Below are 20934 nucleotides of genomic sequence, written 5' to 3' on the forward strand. Positions count from 1 at the left end.
GTGAATGAATTAATTTTGAGCAACTTTTACTTTCGTGCCGCTAATGAATGCAACGGGTAACGCGCGTCAATGCTTAGTACGTGCGGTCGATGTACCGCCCTCGAGAGCACGAGGAAAAAAAAGAAAAAAAAACAACGGAAAAAAAGAGTAACGTTCGGCGGTGGCACGGTTTTCCACCCTCTGTCCTCTTTTTTTTCCCCCGAAATCCGTATACGTCTATGCTGGTCGGGTTATCGCAACAAACTACCCCAATGACGACACGATTAAAATTTCACGGCGAGCTGCGTGGACTCGGGCGTATTCTCTCTCCTTCTTTCTCTTCCTCCCTCTCTCCCTCTCTCTCTCTCTCTCTTTTGCTCGCAACGAACCATCTCTATATGATCCCTCTCTGCGCCGTGACTGCCCCCGATCGTCCGGTTGCCGTCCGCTCTATCCGACCCCCGTAACCCGTCTCTCGTTCAACGGCCCCGCTAACCCCTCATCCCTGTCGGGTGATTGGTACGCGACCGCAGCCACCCCCGCTTTTTAATACACCCGCACCTGCATAGGCTGCACCCGCAACCGGTGAGCCGCCACGGTGTATATGTGTATGTATATGTATATATACATACATACATACATATATATATATATAATGCGCCGGGGTGCATCCAACCCCTCTACGCGAGCGGTAACCCCCCCGTCGTCCCCCTTTCCGATCTGCTTCGGCATGGAACTCGGCGCGCGGGCCTCGTCTCCCTCGCGCCAACGCGCCGCGTCAACGTCACGGTATACTGAGTGATTCATCGATCGAACATATTCGCGTCGTCCCAGCGTCCATTCCCCAAAATAGCGACAAAGACTAGTCCTCTCATGGCGCGTAGTTCGTACACAGGCTCGCGGCACTAAAACCGCCGCCAGCCGAGCCGCCGGACATACGAAAATGCATTTCAGGACGCCGCACGCGGACCCGGATGACTCTTTCCATCGCGATAACAAATGGAGCTTTCGATGCCTTTCACAAATCCTGACAGCTGTTTTGCACGCGGAGGAGAACCGTCGTTTAACGCTCGGACAATCAAAAACACGTTTGCTGCCGAGTATTTTTAAGCAGCTGTGAATTTTCTAAGGTGCTCCCACTTAATTCCTAAGTATTATATAATTAATGCTTTCTCATGAAAAAATGATCACACAGACAGAAATTCACTTAAATTCAAATAATTATCTGCATTTTTTTATAAATGACGAATATCGAAAAGAGGGTCAAAAAGCTTGATTCAGAATTACCCGCTGTACAGAAATTAACTATCGCACACGTAAAGCGCGGGTGGTGAAGGAGAAGAGATAAGCTAGACACGGACACATCAGCGGAAAAGGAAGAAGATACTGAGAGACGCAGTCACGAACGGAACAAGGAAGCCGGATCGCTCAAGACGCGCTCGTTTGCCGCTTTCCCGCTTGGGCAAAGGATCGGTAGAGCCGCACGGAAGGTGTTGAAGTCCGGAGAGAAAAATATCTCAGCCGTAAATAAATTATAGGAGCCGAAAAAAGTTTGCCAGCACGTCGGCATCCCGCTGTTGCTGCTGCTGCTCTGAGTTCCGGATAGCGCGACGCTGGCTAGGAGAAGGTCGGAGGTGTACTTTAGTACTTTTTGTCCTTTCAAGCTGCCACCGGCCCCGCCCGACCCTCCGCCTTTTCCGTCAGGAGAGGGTGTTCTTTTTTATTTTTTCGCTACCCTCTCTCGCCAGCCGAGCACTTTAGATAATAAGGCCAGGGCGCTCGGTACGGACGAAAGGGTAAATTGGGTATTCGTCCGAGGAATTATCTCTCTAATTTCTTTAACGTACCAGTCTCTCACCTTCCGTTCCTCTTATGTACGTATAATTTCCATCGCACCGCGCGCAACCTCCTCCTGCCACCCGCTAACCAGCGCGGATCGGCTCGAGCTCGGACCCCCATCAACGGATACCAGAGTCTCTTCAAGCTTCCTGAAGATGAAAGCTTCAGTCACCTGCCAGGAAGATTGGAAGATATCCGATCCGCCTGACGTAATTGTGTCGATTCTTTTGAAGCGGTTTCTTCAGCTCGATTTGCCGCAGCGCGTAATGTCACTTCGTCGTCTTTCCGATATTCAGCAATTAGCCGCGAGATAAGCGCATCCTGTTTCACTTATAAATAAATTAACTACATGAATGTTGAAAAATAGTATTCTCTTTGTAGTACGGAAATACCCGAATACTCTGGAACAGTAAAATGTTCGCATACTCTCTCATCAGATTTATTCGCCATTCAGGTGGATGATATTCGGGAATGTGTGGACAAAATCGTCTGCGAGATGTAAGACACCCGCACCAGCTTGTGAGAGATGTAACGAGGAAGCATTACAAGCAACACCCTCTGAAGCTAATAATAACAAACGATCGTCGATGCGAGGAGGGATGGCGATGTAATTCGTACAAATGATAGTTCACGACTATCGGTCGGTAGAGGGTGGAAGCTCGTATCCATCGGAATGGCCCTGAAATTAGATCCCACCCTTGGCGCAGGTCCGAGTTCGACAAATTCGGTTAGCCGGATGAAAAATGAAGCGTTGCTATCGGCGGCCCTTTCGTTGGCTGCCCAACGGTGAGATTAGTCATTCGTTCAATTTCTTCCGCGATGAGGCCGATCCGTATTTCCTTTCAGTGCAATTATAATCGAGTTAAAATCCTGCATCGATCGTATCGATTTTCCGAGATTGTATCAGTTTTAGTAAATCGTTTTTCAATGGTAAATGCGCACGCACGTTCGGCGCTTCTCCTTGCGTTACAATGATCAGTTTTGACGAGAGACCGACTCGAGCATTACTTTACAAAGGGCGAGCTCGTCGCGACTCTCCCGCGGATCAAATGACAACGCAGAAATAACTGCGAGAGAAAAGGTTCCTTCCTCGCGTAGCCCGAAGCGCTCGTCATATTATGTTTGCCTCTGGTGTTTGCGACTCCGCGTACTCCGGATGGCGATATCTCGAACGAAGGGTGGCGCAACGATAAGACGGATGTACATCTGTATTCATTTCTCGGATGTACGATATATGGTTTAATGACCCACGACATGCGATGAGACTCAGCCTATTGAAAGAGAAACTATTATCTTGTATCATAGCTGCATTTTCTAATAAATATCAAAAGAAAAGGAATCAAAAGTGGTTTCTGTTGTAAGTATATCGTTGGTAAGTCCTAAAACCCTTTGCTCTTTTCGCGCGAATACTCGACGACAAAATCGAGCTTTACGGCAAACCGTGAACGACCTTAATTCCATTTAGGTGCGCTTTCCAAATCGTCGGCGGCATCTTTTCAATGGTGGAGACAAACGAATCGAACGGGACGAGTCGATGAAGGGGGAAGCGAGGCGGGAGGTGGCAGCATCGCCAAAAGCGTAACTCTGCCAAAGACAATATAAAAGTTGGGAGGGTCTCGCGGGATTGGAAGTCGTAAATATCATCTGCTAAATAAAGCTTCATCCTCGAGTACGACTCAGGCGATGGTGAAAACCCCTTTGCACCGCTCGTAACAGGGGGACGAATCGAAGACAAAGACTCGTAACGCCGTCTGACATTAAGGTATTGAAAGAAAGAATGGTAGGGTGTATCCTAAACGATGTCTCTGTTCGATCGTTTACCTTTGCATTACATATTTTTATACGGTTTTACGTTAAAAAGGGAAGAAAGATTTCGGAGAGGCTCGACAACTTTGTTTCTACACGCCACGTTTCTCACGTATAGAGATATAAATATTCTGAGACACTAGAGCGCGAAATATCAGAAGAAACACTTTTGCACTCTCGTTTTAATCGCGACCATTCCATTATTCCGAACGCGAGTTTCTATGGGAATCGCGAGTGACGCGGGGCAAAATGATGCGTCCAGAATTAAAATCACCCCATCTCCGTGCATTCTAGAAATTTGTTCTTCCGCACCGGAGTGTGCCACCACGATTTGCTCGAGGCGTCCCTCCGAAAGAGTCGCGCGAACCATTAAGCAGAAGCGTTTGGCTAACCGAGAACAAAAATCCGGCGGCGATATTTTTCTGTTCCCTTCCCCGTGATGGTAAGGGGGCGGCCGGAAGGTGGTTGAATTCCGTGCGTGCCAGCACGGACAAAAGACAAACGCCGCTGCCGACGCCGTCACCACCACCGTCGTCGTCGTCTTTCGTTTGTTTCAAGCGTCATTTGTTTGGCGACCTGGACGGGCACCGCTCGTGGCTTCTCGAGACACGGGGGGAGTGCAGAGGGTGAAGGGGGGCATATTCGTAGGGAGAAGAACGCGCGGCAGATATGGGGTTGCATGGTTAGAAAAGGCCACATTTGAATACCATCAGAAGGGAGGGTGCGCTCTTTCATCTAGGTTGTATGCCATATACATCCAGACATCCGTATACCACTTCGGTCACGATAAATGGCACAATTTTTTCTCTCAAGAACACAGAGCTAGCGCCGATTAAGAATCACAAACGGTTCGCGAATCGTACTCGATTCGGATTTTAGCTACGATAATTACGAGTGTCGATGAAATCGAGGAAATTTCAAGTTCGAGGTTCCTCCTCCGAGATATCGCGACATCTTGGACGTTCCAGACTCTGAGGAAGAAAACGACAATGACGAAAGATGCAGGCGGGGGAAAAGAGTGAGGGGGGGATTTCTTTCATCAGAAAATAATTAAGGTTTTCTATGGAGATGATGGATTCGGCGAACCTGCCGTTCGCTCAGTCAACGTCAGAGGTTGACAATAGGTTCAATGGATGGAACGCTCCTTTATTTAAAGTAGCTTTGTGTCCTCCCGACTGCCGAACCCTCTTCGTACCCTGACGCAACGGATCGGTATCTGGATCAGATAGATGCGGCTCGCGGACTCGCCTTTCCACGCCGGTGATCAGCAAAATTAAGGAAAAAGTTCACTTTCGTCCCAATGTGTCCACGACACTTTGGCATCCAAAACATCTGGAGAACAGATTAGCAATAGATCGCAATGTGAACTTTCTTCGCAATTCGCTTATCGATCTCGATCGAACAAAAGAAATTTGTGAGTCAAGAAGAATATTACAAAGCGCACAAAAAGGTTGGTGGCAGAGTGCAGAGCAATTCGTGCTGAACCGAGTTCGAAACGAAAACAAAGACGAGCGTTTAACGATATTGTCACGGGATTCCCTCGAGGGGGACCAGAGATGGTTCCTCCAAGCCGTGGCTGACGGGAACCAACGCCGGATGTTGGGTGTTGGGTGCCAGTCGTTCGGCTGGGTGGTATTATTCCGAACCATTTGTCACTCGGGCAAGCCGACAACCCCTTTCGCTTCTCCACGCTCCCTCGCGCGCGCGCCACCGCTTTCTTCTCCCACCCGCCACCTTCGTGAGTTTTTATAGCCGCGAATCGTGGCAATATGCCGACAAGGGGCTTACGAGACCCAGCCCGAAGAAACTCGAGGACAGATTAAGAGGGTGCAAGGATTTTTTCCAACCCCCGTTCCTCTCGTTGCACGGATTAAGTCCACTTAATCCGGACTATGGCAAAATCGTTTGGCGGAGCAGGAGAGCGTTGCTTGACAAATATTTCGACGCGCGGGAAGGGTTCCACCAGACTGACGAAGATATATCGCGCGTTTGTTTTTGCGTGTTTTCCCGTCGCATGTATTATACAGGGTGTCTGACATAAGGCGGAAAACCTCTCGGCCACAGATAGATCTCGTCAAGCTGAATTAAAAAGTCCTGTACCATTTTGCAAACAACCGCGTAAAATTCGAGTAATTAAGTAAAGAAAGCTCGCTAATTCAGCGGACGCGATTGGCAGCGAGAGAAGTATGGGCGGGAAGGACGTAAAAAACGTCTAGCCGCGCGCGCGACGCGATAACAGCGAGTATCGGATTGCAGCGGCAGGCGAGACGACACGTGGACAATAATTTCTCAGCGTCTCATTCATGTGCTCGTGTTGCCGAGAAAGTGTTGTCCACGCCGTCCACGCGTCGTCTCGCCTGCCGCTGTAATCCGATACTTGCTGTTATCGCTTCGCGCGCGTGGCTAGACGTTTCTCGCGTCATTCACGCCTACTTCCCTCGCTGCCAATGCGTCCGCTGAATTAGCGAACTTTCTTTACTTAATTACTCGAAATTTTACGTGGTTGTTTGCAAAATGGTACAGGACTTTTTAATTCAGTTTGACGAGATCTACCTGTGGGCGAGAGGTTTTTCGCCTTATATCGGACACCCTGTACAATACGATGGAAGTCTCCTGAAGTGCCCTCACTTCCCCCTCCTCCTCCCGGCACCGTTCAACGTTTCGTGAAATAACGATGTACGTGAGACGCGAGCAACGGGGGCGGAAAATACGTACATTTTCTCAATTCCCTTGAAGAGCCGCGAATCCGGAATCACGGAGGGGCCACTCGAAAACAGTCGTAATCTTGCGCTTCTTCTGCGAGCGCACGGCGAAAAAGAATCCTTGACGACTCGTCGCGACGGCGAGCGGACCGACGTGTGCGAAATCGCGAACATGTAATCTGCTAAAAGTCTGCTTAATTATGAGCGGTAGCGGCGCGGGGATATCCGAGGCGAGTTGGCGCGGGCACGCTTCTGTTTTCGGACTTTTCCATTAGCCGGATGAATCGTTAGTCTTTTGTTGACTTTTATTGGGGGATACTGGCGGACGCGCTTGTGTCAGTGCGTGGCTGTCGGTGCTCGACGGCGCACAACCGTGATTAATAAAGTAAGACGTCTCTTCTTTTTTTTACAACACCGCGTAATTGCATGCGCCCTGCCACGCGTTACGCATGACGATTATAAGTTTCTGATTAAGCGGGCAAATGGTCAATTTCGGTATTGACGCAGGATTGCAACCGCGCGGAACCACATCGGTTTGAAAAGCGCCGCACGCCAGCTTGGCGACGTTTTCCGTATCGCTGTAACCGAAAGGGGGAATTTGACGTAAAATGAAAATAGATCAAAAGTAACTTTACGCGAAAAGTTACCAAGTATTCGGTCGGTCCTCGTGGTCCAGCTCCATCAGATCGACTGGAGGGTTAATTTTCTGGTCAGTTGGTCGCTTCTGGCTCTCCAGGGTTATAGTGGCGATCTCGAGACCCGTAACAACCCCTACTTTACCCCCCACATAAATATCCGGAATTAGCCATTTCTCCTGACTTCTCTCTCTCTCTCGCTCTCTCCCTCTTTCTCTCACTGTGTGTCTCTCCTTGCGCTCCCTCGAACTCTCCCATCTCTCCCCCCCCCTCTTCCTGCCGCGGCTAGCATGGACTTCGGACGTCGGGTGGGGTCTACGATCACTTGACCGATTAAGGACCAAAGCGGAGGGCTTCGATTCGAGTAGTCGCTCCGTTACGCGGGGGCCGTGAGTGGATTGACGTAATTGAGGAGAAAACACGATGCAAACCGTCATTTCGCGGCGGAGTCGAGTAGAGCTCGCGTTTCCCCACCGCGAGCGTTTTGACCCACGATTAATCAACTTTTGGCTTCCCCTCGGTCGTGGAACTTTTCGCGCTCCCGATTGTGCGCGCGTTGGAGCCCGTTCCCTCCAAAAAATCGCGTTTACGCGTTTTCGAGCGGTTCGCCAAACAATCGCGCGTAAATCAATCTCGATTTAAATATCGCAGATTCCATCATTTCGTACAACAAATGGAACGAAATAATAAAGGCCTAGGGTTTGTGACCGATTTTAACTTTTCTGAAAAAAATGTTTTTATAGAAACGTGATACGTATCACATGGTATTTGTTTTTATACATGTTTTTCCTCTCGCGGATGCATTGCACAGCGATCGGTATCGCTCTGTTCATTATCGCGCGGAAGATAATCAAGATCGCTCCGCGTGAAAAGATCCAGCGACTACGTCGTCTTTAAGCAAATGAAGAGTTTCCGCGCGCGCCGTTTCCGGTATTAGCAGCGCGCGCGGCAATAAAAGCGAAGATCGCCGGACGCTCGTCAGCTCGATACGGACTGAAAGTTTGGAGAAACTCTTCCTCTCGACCGCCGCTGACGCCGTCGGCTTCCGGCTTGATCCCACCGCCTTCGCGTCAGCGAATAGCGGGGATTTCCCCGCGAATGAGAGACCCAGGAGTGACTGCGGCACAGATCGCCTCCTCTCGTTTTTACTCACTCGGGATTAAACAAAAGCCAAAGCTCCTTAAACTGCGGTCGCGGCTAAGCTGGATACATGCGAGGGTCCCACGAAGCGGCCTGCGCCAGATCTCGCTCTTTTGTCCGACCCCGTGATCCTCTTTACTCTTCGCGAACTGCCACGTAACAACATCTCTTGATGCGAGACACGAGGACCGAACGTGGACCGGTACTTCTATTGTTTAGCTTATTTGGCGAGCGCATTAGTTCGAGTTCACAAATCAGGAGATCCCGATCGACCGATTATCCAGATGTTTTTTTCGCTCGTTTTTTATGACTGTCTCGCTTCTTCTCGTAACTGCAGTCGCTTTGTTTCATGGAGTTGTCTTCGTATCGAGATATTACCGCTGCTATCTGAATGTAGAGGAAATTTGACGATTCAGCAGAAATTAAAAGTACGTGAAATTAAGATACTTGGCAAAAAACTGGTCGAGTACGCGCCCCAACAGAGCACAAATGGCAACAAGCAAACAGTACACGTTCGGGGCAGCAGCAAGCGTCCACTCAGTTAGTTACGAAGGGTGATCACGGGTGAACAAAGGAAGAGGGAGAGAGAGAGAGAGAGAGGGGGGGGGGTTTACGGGACATTTTTCTCCTAATATGAATTCCGCCGGCTCCACGGCCGTGAATCACTCCGATATCTCTGTCTCTTAGCACTGGCTATGAATACAATATCGAATGGTAAGAAGCGGGAGTGGCAGCGCCGGATGGGATAAAGTCAGAATTGGTAATAAAAACGTTCCTGCGAAACAACCTTGATCTCGTGCGCTGCCTCCCTCGTTTCCGAATGGTTCTCATATTTTCTCATATTTTCTCATATTTTCTGGTCTCCGTCACAGCCATCAGAGATCGCTTCGACATGCTTATCTCGTGCTGCGACGAGCGTGCAGTTTTATTAGAACGATTCTATGGTAAAGAATGGAGTTATCTAGATCGTCCTTGAGAGATTGATCGCCGGTCATTCCGCCATAGTGCCCGCGAACCGTTGAGCCAAAAACCCAAGTGTGGGAAAATCCAAGTCGCGCGTCGCACATCGCGAATTCTCGTCGCCGGTTCCACCCCCCCCCCCCCAATCTTCCCTGGCCATGCTCTTTTCTCCCCCGGCACGACAAGACGGAAAGTTCCTCTCCCAAAGCAGCCGGCGGGATCGAGATCGGGATTCGGGATCAGTTACGGGGTAAGGTCGAAGAAGGACTGATCCTGTATTTGAATACGGGACTCTCTCGGAGGACTACATGCATTTTAACTACCGGCCAGATGCCGCGGCTCTCACGCTGCCCCGTTGCCCAGGCATCGTCAAGTTTCCGAACTATCGTTACTCGGGCCAAGGATGTGGGGCCTTGAATCCTAAAGACAGCCGCCACTTTGAACTCCCGGCTACGCTCGACATGGTAGCGTCTCCCTTTGGAAGCTCTCGCCAAATGATAAGAACGACTCCCTGCCGAGAATCTCTTTTGAATAATTTACAGAATTAAAATTGGATGTAGACCTCATTATGCATTGCATCTTGGGACACGATCGAATATTAACACGTTACGTATAATTACGAGAAATATAAGCATTGAGCATAGATTATTAATTCCTATGTATTTTTCATATTTGAAAGTAAACTTTGTTTTGTCGGCGCGTTATCAGAATCACGTCATCCTCGTGATTCGGCCACGATTCGCGCTAGAGCGAACGATTCGTTTGATCTCGGTACATGCCGATAAAACAGCTCGACGAAGCGGGTGTTCCGCGGGCATGGGGCTTGCGAGGCATCTTATCTAGCGCCCGTTGCGAACACGAACGGTGAGAGGATAGTGTAGGACAGAGGAAGAAGACGTAGAAGCAAGAGAGAGAGAGAAAGAGAGAGGGAAGGAGAGACAAGAAGAGAGAGACAGTACGCGCGCGCGGAGGACAAGGGTAGCTGAGGGGTCAGGCGGCGGTGGCTCGAAGGAGAAGGAGTAAGAGACGAGTCGGGGTGAAATGTGGGGTGGGGGACGGTGTTGTAGCCGAGTGGGTACCACCAGAGGTGGGTCTGGTTGGCCGCGGCGTCGGCGGCGGCGGCGTCGGCTGTCTTGGACAAAATCAATACTGTGGCCACCCATCCCTCGGCACCCCTTTGCCTCATCCCTAACCCGCCACCCCCTTCCTACTAATCCCCCACCTCCTTTCCCCCCGTCCCCTCCCACCCCCTCCGATTCCATCTACCCGTCTAAGGCTGTGGGGCAAGTCGGAGGAGGAGGCCGGAGGTGGCGGACGCAGGGTAGTGTGGGCTGGCTGCAGATGCCGCGTAATTACCACCCTCAAGACACGTGTGGCGCTCGCGCATCCAACCACCCCCGCCCGCCGCCGGTCGACGTTATCCGACCGGCACATCGGTGTGCCGACGATGCCGACGAGGCTGCTGATGGTGGTGGGTATCGTCCCTCGGCGGAAATACTCGGGAATCTCTTCATTAAAAGTATAACTTCCGATATTCGTCCCGGCGGCATTGATAGAGCGGATTTCACTTTTTCTTGAGCCTCATAGATTTTCACGTTCCCGTTAGCACGATCTCCGACGAAGGCGGCGCGCGTTGCAAGACGTTCTTCTTCGATTCTCGTTACGATTACTCCGCGACACGTGCAGTAATCTCGCTTCGGCCTTTCTATAGCGTCGCAAAGTTCCTCACTCTCACTGGCTTTTATTTATTTCAACCAAAATCACAACAAAGGTATAGCGTGCCGCCGACAATTGACGTTAATTCTTGTAATCCAAAATAAGCTGTTTTATCGGTTATGAGCATTGTAGTACGTAAAAAGGATGCTACCAGATGAACCTGAGTTATAATTGAGAGAATCGTATGTGATGAAAAATCGCGAAATCGCAGACTCTGCAGTTGGTATTCCCATTCCACCAGCGCGCTCCCTAATAAATTAGCATTCTCGTTCTAACAAGGTCCAGACTTCATCCCTCAGGGGGCTGCGTCGAGGACTATCTACAACATACCACCCTTGCCGGACATTGCAAGCATAGCTCTTGCCAGACCCTCTCTCCCCCCCGCCCCGTATTCCGCGGCACGCCAGAGCGGAAACTACCCTTATTAATATTATAAGACAAACCAGGAGAACCAGGGCGCGGAAGAGAGAGATGCGCCCGTATGTAAATAACCAGGATGTTTGTACGACGAACCGGCTTGCTCTCTGGGCTACGCAGAGAACTCGGACTTTAATTGCGTTTGTAATATCTTGATTTCGTCGAATCGTTCACGAAAAATGTTTGATCGTTGCGGCTCAGAGAAATCACAACGAGCTGAATTATCACGTAAAGATTTTCTACTTTGTCTGATTTGAATAATTCGGGGGCTACCAATATACATGTTTCGCATCTCCGCACATGTACGATAAAATTTGTACGTTTATAAAATTTTAATAGTACAATAACAGAAACAGATACAAAATGTTTAGATGTAAATATCAATCAATTCGAAGATACGACATCTTTGGTGGCGATAACGATTCGCGTCGAAGGACGCGAGGAAGGGTTTGCCACGTGTCGGGGTACGCGGTTCTCAGCCCCTAAATCAAGCAAACAACCCCCAAAAACACGAGAACCCGAGCAGTTACGCAGCTGGTTGGTCATTTGCGGTTCCGACAATGTCCAGGATTACGATGTCGCCGATTTTTCGGCCATTCAGCCAGGCCGTCTCCTTTTGTATTCACTGGCGTTGAATATTACAACACCGGCTGCAATATTTATGCGAGATTTCCTTACCTAATAGCAAAATGCATAAACATGTAAGATAAATAAATTATTACTCCGAATCATGTTGAATGTTACGCAATAAAAATTAAGAATCCATATGCGGTGCAAAGATGTATCGATTTATAACGACGCAAATCTCGTGTCGAAGCCAATCGGAAACTTCGGATGTGCCTGCTTAAAACTAAACCAGCGCACGTATTCGACTAATCATACCGCCATTTCCTTTAATATCCGTAGGTAGCCACCCTCCCGGACCCGGCGATCTGTGGCACTCTCGCGAGTCTTAGGAACTTCCGGCGGGTTCATGCCGCCGGCAGGCGCCTCGTATCCGGCGTCTAAATGTTTCAACCTGTGAAGGGTGGAAAACGTCGACAAAGAGGCTGCTTACGCATATCGAGAGCTTTATTCTGGCACGGAATCTCTCCATATATGTTCTCCCGATCCCATCAGAGAAGCCTGTAACTACACCATAAAGAATTACGGAAATCCACTAATCTGATCGATATCTTCGTTGCAATCTAACGGCTCTCTCGGCTAAATAAAATTGCTCCCAAGTACGGAGCAATGCTGCAATTTTGTATAATTATTCGAATGTGAGCAGAACCAAGGCCATTTTGTACTATACATTGCAAAAAAGGCGTGAGTATATCTTTTTCGCATTGGATAATTTGTTATTCAACATTACCGAGCTGAGGCACAAATTATAATACACTCAGTTATCAGTCGGCTACCAGACGCCATTATATCGTGACCGTTGTCGTTACGTAAGAGAGCAATAGGCTTTTTATTCGCTTAACACGATCCACGCACTAGCGTCCGGCATAGGATAGGTATCGATAGTCCGAGCACACTCTAATGACGTGCGTGTGCTGCGAGAGATTTGGCCAATGAAGGGAGACGGAGCGAAAGGGTATATGACGCCGTAGATTTAAACCAAAAAAGGTCCACAAGGAGCGCAGGATGTCCTTCCATTTCAACGAAACCGTCCGAGTAATGGCCACAACAATGCTGCTCCAATTTGAAATAGGCCATTCAGAACATATCGCGAGGTATGTCACTCTTGAAATTAATTATAACAACGCGATGATCGCGGATAACGCTGCGACAGCCGAGCGCGTTCTATTCCGTGTCCGATGCGTAAAAGTCGAATGGGACGCCATAAAGTGCCTTAATGAATCCACTGTTATCGGGAGGGGAGTAAATTTTTGAGACAATTCCACGCGCCCGCTTCGTCCGCGCGTCTTTCAGCTGCACGATCTAGCGCGGGCTTTATAGCTCCAGGTTTCCAATAAACCGCCGCCACCCTCCTTTTTTATCCACCCGTTCTGACCCACCCCCGTAGACCGGCGCTGTTCTCTCTTACACGGGGTTTAACATCGATCCCGGGCACGCGTTTCCAATCTAACGAGCGCATCTACACGTCTAAACGGCCCCATCAAACCGAAACAAATCTTACTTGGAATCCTTGCCCGGCGATCTCCCGCCGTCCAGAGGACCAGCGGAGAGACACAAAAGCGGAAACTGGCTACAGCGAAGCCTAGGACGATCTCTGCGGATGCGGCGGGGGAGTAAAAGGGGTGTCGGCAGAAGGGGACAGTGGCGGATGGTGGCGGTTCGTGTGTATAGTTTCTCCCGGGGGTTGAAAATGCGACGACGACCCGGCCGCCCGAGATATTAAACTATAAATCCTTATCCCGCGCGCTATACGCGCGGACCGCCAGGACGCCCCGACTTCGTGTGCACCCCGAGGATCTTGTCCTCTGTCGCAGGACTCGCGTTATGCTGGATTCACGCGCTCTTTGTCCGCTCACCGCGACGTTGTGTCAGCTACCGCCGTAGCGAGCTGATGCTTGTGAACAAGTTGGACCTACATTACAGCTGTGAATTGATGTTTTGTTTCACGAAGATTGACTAAGTAGACGAATTCTTTTTTTTATTCTCTACAACTACAGTGTAAGTCTGTCTCTTGAACAAGCGTTTAACATTTGTTTAATGCCGCTGATAGTTGAATGATTTTCCGATCTGTTACAGTTGCTGATGTGTGACGATAACCAACAATAGTGTAAATGAATCCTCACACAGCGCGAAGATATATGTTATCGAGGTGCGCGTAGCAGAAAGAGAAAAGGCGGGCGAAGGAAGATAGGAAAACGGAAAATATAGCAGGTTTCCCCGCGGACGGGTTAACCCTCCCCCTACGGACGCGTTTTCACGCCGTGCGTATCCGAACGCTCACCCCATAACAAGGGTCTTTCTCTTTGTGGAGCGAAGTCGACGAGGTCGCCAGGTCGGGCCTCCTCCGACTTCCTCCTTCCTTCTACGTCGAGTCATCTCCCTAGCCAAGGTGTATCGTTACTTCATGGTGCTTTGAGCCAGTGGCAAGGGGTTGGAGGAGGTCGTACGGGTTGGCAGAGACGTAAGGGGGATTGCTCTTAGCCGCGTTAATGCCTTGAGAGGGAAGCGTTAATTAATAATTGCAGGAGGGTGCCACCAGTCCCTCGGGGGAGAGAGAGAGAGCGCGAGAAAGAGAGAGAGAAAGAGCTGCACATAGACCGGGAGGTGAGAGCTGGAGGACCATACGTGCAGCTAACGGCAAGTAGAGATCATCGATCGTCGTCAACAAAGTACGTTCACCTTTCTTTCCTCGAGTCGCGTCTTTATCTTGTTATAAAGTGCAGCCATCGGTTGGCGCGAAAGACTCGCCGGTAATTCTGAACAAAGTGCATTCACCCACGCCATCATTGAAAATGTCTGATTTATCCCTGCAAGTTGAATAGATTTATGAAATCAATGAAAAATGTAGATGTATAGACGAGAATTATAATAATAATCGCGACAACATCTCGTAGAGAAACAAGGCTCTTAATTCAAGAAATTGATGTTACCGTAAAGCACATTCGTGCGCTTTTTCCTTAGTGACTGTAAGCTTCATCGTGAAAATTGATGAGAGAATCAATTTGTAGATTGTTTTGGAACCGTGTGACCGTATCGACAGAAAGTGAATGCCGACGGAACGCCTACCCTGTAGTTTGCACGCTGAAAGGGTTTTGCCCTTTCGGCGAGTCCAGAATCTAGTGTCGCGAGGTTTGAGGGGCCGATAATCCGAAGGAGGAGGGAAAGAGGGGGGATTTAGAAAGGACGGGGTTAGCTGTCAGAGAGATAAATCGGTCCCGGCTTAATTAAATCTTCTTCCGTGCTACCCGCCCTGGGCCAGCGCCTGCTGCCGGACACCATCCTCGGAGGGTCGAATTGTTTCGAGGATATCAACCCTGATTTAGGGCCACGCGTATTCCCCAAGTACACCGCGAGTACTACCTGACCAGCAGGCGTGATCTTCCAGTGTTTAGCGGATCCGTGTTTCTGTCCTCGACGAAATTCCGTCAACTTAAGTCGCCAAAGTTGTCCGCTTTTGAAAATAAGTGTCTTACGAAAGTATTAATACTATAAATTTTAAACAAGCTTTTTATTATTCTACAATTATTTCAATTGTTAACCATTTACAATATTCTGACGTTTCGAAGGATGATTCACAGAATGTCGAATAAATCGTTAAGGAAATGTAAAAGATACCGCGATATCGTGAAAGATAGAATAGAATATACTGGAAGATAATGAATTCCGAGGAGACCAGAGATATAAATTTCTTAAACAATAAATCGAACTTTTCCTCCGATCTCAGAATCTCATCATCATAATGTACCGAAAAACTCCCGTTCCACTGGATTAACAGATCACTATTCTCCGCAAGATTTTTATGGTCTCCCTAATCCTCGCCGAACGCTGGCGAAATGATAAGACGCGGAAGGCCCTAATTCGCCGACAGACATCTCAATAACGCGTTGCTCGCGTCCCGCTCGCTCGTAGGCCTCGCAGGAGGCAAGCAGTCGAGGCAGTAGTCCCCCGACTGCATCTATATCCTCGCTATCTCGGCAATCGCGAGTTACGGAGGTCGGTGAGGCGAATGTGCCGGAGAGAAAGCCGGATAGACGGACGTGGGAAACACGTCTGGGGATGAGAAGGACGGAGATTGCGAGAACGTCGGAGGGAAGGAAACCGGGCGAGCGTGAGGCCAAGTCGGAAAGAGAGAGGATAGGAAACGGAGTAGAGAAGGTGAGGAGGTGAGCCGAGGGTGGCTGTACGTCGATAGAGCGGCGCGCCACGGAGGCCAAGATACGACACCGCCGCCACCGCCAGCAGACCCGTAAAGGGGCGGGGGTTCTCTCTCTCTTCGGGTGGGTGGCGAGAGGTTAACGGGGGGCTCACCAGGGGTAGAGACGACACAGGAAAAGCGGGGTTCCACGAGCGAGCGCGCGCGCGCGCGCACCCTTGCGCACCCTCACGTCCGCGGGGTGGAGGGAGATGCAAGCTCGCTCCTTCGCAACCGTGGGCAAGGAGCACGACGGAGACACTCAACGAGGTCTTCCTCCTTCCTCGCTTCGTTGCTTCCTTTTTGTACGGGCGGCGCAGATGTTACACCGACGGACGTACATAAGAGTGCGTCGGCAGCCTCCGCGGTACTGGATAGACGGAATTTTTAATCGGTCCTCTTCCGCTCCCGATTCTTCTTCCTCCCTTGCCGTTCGCCGACGTCGTCGTCGTCGTCGTCGACGCTGACCGAGAGGAGCTCTGTTCGAGGCGACGTTAATGTGACTACTCGCCCACGGCTTCCGACGTCTCATTAATTCCGGATGAGGCGCATGCAAGAACGAAATCGGACTTGAACGCTTTTGCAAGAAATTGCATTGTAAGATTGCGCTACGTTGTCCTCGGTGGACAATGATAAGTTTGTTGCACCGAATTATTCGGGAGGATAAAACTCTTTAATTTGTGCTTTTAACGCAGCTTCTACTTCTCGATCGTATTCCTCGATCCATTTATTTGTATTCGTATTAAAATATTTTGATCGTATTATCAATTCCTTGTTCGCAAAATTGTTGCAACTTGTTCATCTCTAAATATCTTATTATTATTTCAGTTTAAACTTTGATCAAGTAAAAATTTCATGAGAATTTGCCTTTTTTAATAGAAAACGCATTCGATCGTATAATAGACACTTGCATGGACAGGTGTGCGTAGAATTACGCGTTAGTAGCTATATATGCGTCGCGTATGTCGCAGATGGAGTCGGGTAAGCGGGTGAGTATCGGTATTCGGTTAATTATGGTCCCCCATCGGGCCTGCATGAATTCTTGACGCGGGGGGTGTTGCAACACCCCGTGCCATGCGCGCCTGTCATATCCCCAGCAGCATTGCTGCCAACGTCACGCGCCGATCGGTACGATAGGATCGTACGCTGACGCGATCAGCCTAATGTAGGATAACGCCCTTTCCTCTATATATAGCGGCTTCGGTACCAGTGAATAACAAATTCCCGGCGAACATTTTGAGAATAAATGAGATAAGCGATTATTTCGCATCATTGTTCAGAATCCAAAAATCGAAGAACTGTTTCTGCCCCATGCTTTTGTTATTATTTTGTTACAAACTGAGAATCTCTGAATCTTTTATTTCCAAGAAGTAGAACAATTGCAGAAATTATTACGTATAATTGTAATTTAATAAAAAAATATAATAATTATGCGTATCTATGAATAATTAGATTTGTCAAAAAGAGAGAGAGAGAGAGAGAGAAAGAGAGGAAGAAAGAGAGAAAAGCGTCAGAGAAAAATCCCAAGAAAACAAACAGAGCCCGTATATCAAAACGTGTATCTGTGAGAATGTTGCACGACACTTTGATTAAAATATTTCCTAACATTTAACGATATTCACCGACTCTGACTTCTGACACTGAGGCCAGATATGAGCTCATCCGGTGAGGTGGTTTTCGTGAAAAATATTGCTCGTTTTACAGGCGGTAGAAGCCGAGCCACGTGGGAGTGGGGGTTGTATTTAATTAAACCTCCAGGGGCTGCCTGATCGAGCATCAATACCCAGCGGTTCTCAGATCCTTCGAGACAGCAAAATAATGCTATACACGATCATATCTTCACATTATCTGGAATAAATTAAATTATGAGAAAAAGAATTGCAATTTTTTCATAATTGCAGTTATTAACTTTGGAAACATTTTATAATGATTTTTTATGCCGGAGGTGGCGAGAAGAAAAAAATTTCTTATAACTGCAAGGCACAACGTTGTATTTGCTATAATTACATCGTGTCACATAATTTAGTCCATATCGACGGCTGCAAGCAATATTTAGCATGAAATAGAAATTAGGGACAAGATCGATTGGCGACGTGCAGAGAAACGCGACTACCGAGTAAGCAGATTGTTTCTTGTAGCAAGAACGTATCTAAAGCGCAGAAAGACTACGGATGCAGCTGCAGCAAGAAAATTAATTGCGCCGAGCTGCTGTGGCTGCAAATTACGCCTGATGTGAACCAATTTTCTCGAAACGTTTATACAGCGCGGATTTGCTTGAAACGGTGCAGCGACCGTTTCAAATTTCAAGATCGCTGATTACGAGAAATCGCAAGTGGGATTTCCCGAAAGGGAAAGGATAGCAAGTGTTGTACCATTTTATAAAAAACAGTTTTGGATTGTTTGAAAATGTTTCAAGCTGTCTCACACGGTACTATGGATGGTAATTTGGAAATATCATTTCCAAATTGATTCGCCAAAGTCACTCGTTTCGCGATAATTCTTATCAGGATCCGACTGAATTAATCGGGAGGATGTGACCAGCATCCGAGATGAGAACCAAGTCGGCGAAAATCCCTGTCGGCGGGATGTACGGAGGCTCGCGAAGCCTTATTAGCGATTTAGGGTGGGCCACCCCTTGTAGTATTGGCTCGAAGCGGCCCGATCCTGGGAATTAAAAATCGCTAAATTCGCTTACACAGACGGCGCCCGTCGTTTCATTTCACGCCACCCCACGCAATTGCGGCAAGGTTCGCCCAATCGGGAAATCCGTCGAATTAAAAAGTCACGGCGCATCAAGAAACAGGAGAAGGATTACCGATCGATAGGGCGGCGTTTCCTGTGATTTAGAGGAGAACTCGAATAACCGCCAATTTCACAGGCGTCGCGAATAAAAAATTGGCTCTTTCGACGCGCAAGTGGACGACCGCATCGCACGCGCCCTAAAATATAATCGTGAATCGTTTTGCGGATTCATCGATCGGCAGAAATCTGCGGGCGTGTCGATTGGACGGCTGGCCGAGATGATTTTTTTGGTTAAGCTCTCTCGTGGTCGGGACCGGGGATGACTTTCTAGTTGGCCGAATCGAAGCGGCCCGCGGAGGGATGAAACGAGGCACGCGGGTACAGCGCCGCGAATTTTATACAAGTGCGACAGCCACTCCCGTAGACGCGACAAGGACGTTTCCTCGTCTAGATACGTTAATTCCATGCATTTAAATGGTCATTAGCTACCTCGCGGAACAAACTGCCTCGCGCTACTGTGTGCCGCTTTGTCGCTCCCTTGCGCCGTCACCCGCCGAAATATATCGCACTAATTTTAAGCAGGACTCGGCGCGTGTATCTTCTTTGTATTTTTCCTATCATCAGTTACCTCCGGCATTCTAGGGAAATTGGCGGATATGTAACTGTATGCGCATTAAACCTCCTAATCTACCTTATTGTGGTTCATCTCTGTATACGATAATTAAGGATGGCAGGGTTTACGAGACCTAGAGATATTGGATGTTCCCGTATTTACACCCTTCGGGGTATTCGTATTAAACTCGCTTAAAGCGCCCACGCGGTGCCCTTGAGTTTGTTGACCAACTAAATAGGAAGGGCTGAACTTCAGCATCCCTTACATTTGCCGGAGCAATTCGCAGATTACCTATTACATGGATATTTATTCTGCCTCCTACGTAAACGTAATAAATTATCAGTTTTATTTTTTCAAGGGTCTCGTCGATCGCTGACCGCTTAATTGATCGCACATTTTCCCAAGAGAATCGTTCATCATTAGCTTTAAAATCGTAGCGCGCACGCTACGACCATTTTGCTAGACCTTCCATCAAGACTCCCTTTCACCCTTTCCGCCCTTCGTTACTCCGTGCACGCCGGTCGTCATCGGGAAGTTCGAGACGCGATAAAAAGAAAGCGCGGAATTCATGAAGAATGGCGATACTCAATCACGCCAAAGACAACCGCCTGGGAGTCTGGCGTCCGAAACAATACGAAACAAACGGCCTCCGGGGGCGGATATTAGTTTTTCGATTTCTCGAGCCCCAATCGGTGACCCCCTCCCATTGCCTTTCCCCCTTCAGCCCCTTCGACAACCCGCTCTCCTCTGCCGGGGGGAACCCTCGGCGTTATTTTTCTCAGTCATATTTCCAGCTGCGCATTTATCACTTTTAAACGAGACTAGAGAAGCCGATGGTGCGGGTGGCTCTCCTCTTCTTTAGCCGTTCTTCTCCTCTGTCCCTTCCTTCTCTCTTCTTTCTTTTTTGTCACGGGGCACCGGATGCAAAAAAGAGAGGGCTCTTCGAGAGCTAGCCTGGAGACAGGCTCTCCAGCGGCACCTCCAAGGGCCATAACTCTGCCACATGGAATTTCCCCTTTCGTGAGGCGGTGGCAGTGGTAGCCGGTGCCTCTGCGTTCTACGCTTCGGTGTCCGGCCACCCTTCCGCTCCCACCTTCCTTTCCACCCTCTTCGCCGACGGCAGATAGGTGTATCTGCACTCCGGTTTGTTTCGCGCTCGTGATTCACCGCGTATTTTGTTTTAAGAGTCCGCTCGACTTTCAAACAAGTGCATCGATAAATTTGCCGAGCGAGAGAGAGAGAGAGAGAGAGAGAGAGAAAAAGAGAACTCGATAAGATGTTTATATGCGGCGCGATTTATATCTCGATCAAAACCATTTGTACACTATTGTTTAAACATCAAGCAAAAAATACTTGAGCAATCTGCGTTTTCACGACGCTTTCACCGATAAGTTATAAACTAAGTGCAAGTCGTAGCAATATTACTCTCATTTAAAAAACACTTTCTTTCAAAATGAAAATTATCAAATTAATTTGGGAGTTAGGAGAACTATTCGTATTAAGTAAGAAATACGAAGATTCTCGCGTTCAAGCATGCAGGAAGGAATGCTCTCGGTTCCTCTGTCTGTG

Source organism: Ooceraea biroi, chromosome 4 (genome assembly GCF_003672135.1).
Source record: "Ooceraea biroi isolate clonal line C1 chromosome 4, Obir_v5.4, whole genome shotgun sequence".
NCBI classification, from domain to species: Eukaryota; Metazoa; Arthropoda; class Insecta; order Hymenoptera; family Formicidae; genus Ooceraea; species Ooceraea biroi.